This window comes from Empidonax traillii, unplaced genomic scaffold (assembly GCF_003031625.1).
Source record: "Empidonax traillii isolate 1590-97213 ecotype Southwest subspecies unplaced genomic scaffold, ASM303162v1 scaffold1458:size105674, whole genome shotgun sequence".
NCBI lineage: Eukaryota > Metazoa > Chordata > Aves > Passeriformes > Tyrannidae > Empidonax > Empidonax traillii.
In genome coordinates, this window is record NW_020956651.1 from 63,497 (window position 1) to 67,831 (window position 4,335).

Sequence of the window (4,335 nt, forward strand, 5' to 3'; positions counted from 1 at the left end):
CGAGGGCCAGGCCCAGAGAGTGCTGGTGAACGGGGCTGCATCCAGTTGGCGACCAGTCACCAGTGGTGTTCCCCAGGGGTCAGTGCTGGGCCCAGTCCTTTTTAACATCTTTATCGATGATTTGGATGAGGGGATTGAGTCCATCATCAGCAAATTTGCAGATGACACCAAGTTGGGAGGGAGTGTCGACCTGCCAGAAGGCAGGAGGGCTCTGCAGAGGGATCTGGATAGACTGGAGAGATGGGCTGACTCCAATGGAATGAAGTTCAACAAGGCCAACTGCTGGGTCCTGCACTTTGGCCACAACAACCCCATGCAGCGCTACAGGCTGGGCACAGAGTGGCTGGAGAGCAGCCAGGCAGAAAGGGATCTGGGGTGCTGATTGACAGGAAGCTGAACATGAGCCAGCAGTGTGTCCAGATGGCCAAGAAGGCCAATGGCATCCTGGCCTGCATCAAGAACAGTGTGGCCAGCAGGAGCAGGGAAGTGATCCTTCCCCTGTACTCAGCACTGGTGAGGCCACACCTTGAGTATTGTGTTCAGCTCTGGGCCCCTCAATTCAGGAAAGACATTGAGGTGCTGGAGCGGGTCCAGAGGAGAGCAACGAGGCTGGTGAAGGGACTTGAGCACAAGTCCTATGAAGAGAGGCTGAGGGAGCTGGGGTTGTTTAGCCTGGAGAAGAGGAGGTTCAGGGGTGACTCCATCACTCTCTACAGCTACCTGAGAGGAGGTTGTAGCCAGGTGGGGGTTGGTCTCTTTTCCTAGGCAGCTATCAGTAGGACAAGAGGGCACGGTCTTAAGCTCTGCCAGGGGAGGTTTAGGTTGGATATTAGAAAGAAGTTCTTTACAGAGAGAGTGATCAGGCATTGGAATGGCCTGCCCAGAGAGGTGGTGGATTCACCATCCCTGGAGGTTTTTAAGAAGAGGCTGGATGTGGCACTGAGTGCCATGATCTAGTAATCACAGTGGGGTTGGATCAAGGGTTGGACTTGATGATCTCGGAGGTCTCTTCCGACCCAGTTAATTCTATGATTCTAAGATTGCTTTGTGTTTTTATCAGTAATTACAATAAATGGAAATGAATAATCACCTTATGACTTAAAAATTCCAAACAAACCAAAAAAAAAAAAAAAAGTAATCTTACAGAAATCTTATCATGTTGATGCTGTATCATTAGAATAGAGATAAGCAAGTAGATTCTGGCACCTAGCTGTGCAACTAATAAAACTGCCATCCTTTACTCAGTAAAAATATATTCATATTGATTTTAAGCACTTTGAGGTGGATATTGCTAAATGACAAGTTATTATTGCCAAATTAAGGAACAACTGATTTGTGACTGGTGATGTAACTTCAGTGGCTGTGCTATTGATAAAAGGCATGCTGTATCTCACAGCCTCTTATGGGGTCATGTTGCATTAGTAGTTATTACAGTTCTTAACTGACTGAGTTCAAATGGAAATTCTGAGCTTATATTTTCTTGACTGCATTTTGTGTCAGAAACTTTTACACCAGAATAGCATTTTAAGTAGGCAAATCAGAAGAAAATGAGTCCCATACAAGTAGTCAGTTCTTCTGCTGAAAGATGGTCTGAATATGAAATATACTTAAACTACTTAGCTATTGGTAGATGTTATTGTGGAAAACAAAAAAAATTTACTTTTTTTCAATTAGTTAACTGTTCTTACCCATGAGTTTTACTTTTTTTCTGATTCTCCCCATCCCACTGGGGTGGGGTGGGGTGGAAGTCAGGGAGTGGCTGTGGGGTACTCTAGTTGCCAGTTGGGCTTAAACCATGACACACCCTTTTCTTGGTGGTGATGTAGCTTCTAGAGTAGTGAGATCAAGAGATCTTTAAATAACTTGGGTAGCAGTCAATAGTAGGAACTACACTAAACCCCCATCTGCTCTTGGAGTGATTGAAAAACTGGTACATTAGTGTACTGTTTTCTCAGTCTTGTAGTGTTTTCCCTTATTTCTGGGTGAAATGTATGGCAAATTAACTTATGTCCCAAATATGCAGTCAGGATCTTGAAGAAGGAATAGAGCTGTCCATTATCAGTTAAGAACCTTTAATCTGTAACCAGCCCAAATAGTATGTGCTTTTAGCAAGTGCAGTGTCTTTAATGAACAAAGTGGGACATGACATGAGGATAGCTATGTAACTACAGGTGTCTAACATTAATGTAATGAATCCATATGGAACAACAGAGTGACAGATGCCATGCTTCTCTGAGTGTGGAAGGGCTGTCTTCCACTCTTTAACTTCCCACTGACAGATTAGTACTGAAGTAGAAGGTCTAGTTGTCCATTATGTCATGTTAAACAATGGCACAATTTGAAGAATCAATTTTTCCTAATGTTTCTCACTGCTAGGATAAGGCTATCCAACATCTGCATGCCCTATATGGATGTTATTGCCATCACTAGAGTGTTGTCTCCTAATTCAGTAATGTGATATGTATGCAGACCTACTCTTCAGAGGCCCTTTTCTCCCTGTCTTTCCTATTTACGTGTTCTGGAAATGTTTTTAAAAGTGCTGTTTTATTGATTCCTGTCCTGCCCCTCAATCATTGTGCTGGAAATAACAAACTGAATTAGTTTGATGTTATGGACTGTCCTTCAAATTTAGATCTCTTGTCACAGTTGCTTGGATTGTTGATCCATGGGGTGTGTATGTAGCAGAGATCTCATCCCTTCCTCTCTCTGCTGTTGCCAGTGTAACCCCTATTCTGCATTTGGTTATAAAGGGAGGAAGGGGTTGAAAACATAACAGTGGTGGGGAAATAGGATTATTTTTAGTTGTTTTCGCTCAAAGTGACTGCAACTGGAAAATGTGAAAGTGTGGGAAAATTTCACATATTGTGCTTTCCTTTGGGTTGTTTTCTGTCTTTTGAAAGAAATGGAATTCTCTCAAAGAAGGTAACAGAATGTTGTTAAAGTCTTTAAAGCATTCTTTCCCTCAGGCTGGGGGGGGGGGGGAAGGGAGATAAGAGAGTTTAGAATTGTAAAAACATAGCCTGGTGATGAATTTGTGCTTGCCTCAGGCCTTTGATATGTAAGGCAAAGCCCAAACTGGGCTGACACTTTTTGCCCCTGCTAAGTTTCGACGTAGCAGTGTACATGTGTCCCTTCAATGATGGAATAAACCTATTCTTCACACTTCAGATGTGGGTTGTGACCATCTGCGTATCAATTTGCACAGGTTAAATCTAGGGTGACCACTTGTACTTATATCCCATAAGATGAAGACATATTTAGATTTGTTTTAACCAGTGGCTATTGAAAATTGAATGGAAACTTCCTACCAGTGTTTGCTTCAAGGAGGGTCTGGTTTGTTCTTGTTGATCTTAAAGTAGATCAAGAACCTTAATGTACTTTATTTCCTGGATTGCAGTAGATGCACTTAAAACTTTTTTTTTTCTGTTAAGGCTAGTGAAAGTGATGCTTTTTTTTTTTTTTCCTGCAGGTGTACTTGCAACATGTCAAATTTAGTTGTACAATGACTTTACCCAAAGAGCTGTTATCAGTGGCTCGATATCACTGTGCTTTATGAAAGGGGAGTATCTCCATGCAGCGGACTGTGCTTGTTGTTTGCAGAACTGTTGGAGGTACAAAGCAGAAGCAGTTGCTGCAGATTTTGGGGTGATGTCATCCATTTGGATACTGCAATAAATTAAAACAGAATCTGTTTTGTACTGAAGTAAACTCTGTTCAGCTTTTTACTGTCCATCTCAGAGATCTCAGTTGTGTAACAATAATTGAATGCTTACATATGTGGGAAGCTTTGAGAGAATCTTGACTTCTGTTTAATCTTAGCAATAGGCACTGTCTACTTCTGGTTTTGTTATATACAGCAAACAGAATTGTTAAGCACTGCACACAGTAACACTAGAACAGGCTGCCAGCCACATTTCATCACCCCCTTTCAAAAAGACTTTTAATTAAAATAGTGACTTGCAACTGAAGCCCAAAATGGCAGATAAAACAAACTGCTTAGAGACAGAGTTCTATGCCTTTAAACAGCAGGTATTTATTGCGACGTCAGGCAGCTCTCCAGCTCGGGCTGGGCAAAAAGAGCTCCAAAATGGTTGAGTAAAAACAAGCAATTTATACAGTTTCTAATTACGATTACAACATATTCATATACATATTCATATTATTGTATCATTAGATTACAATATGTCAGAGTGGATTTTGAGGCGTGGTCTCTATTTTGAGGAATATTATGGTGGTACATCCTGCCTTTACTTCATCATAGGGTCTCGAATTTACTCCTCGTCGTCGGGTGACCTTGGAGACCTTCTGTACTTTCCATTGTTTCATGTTCTGATC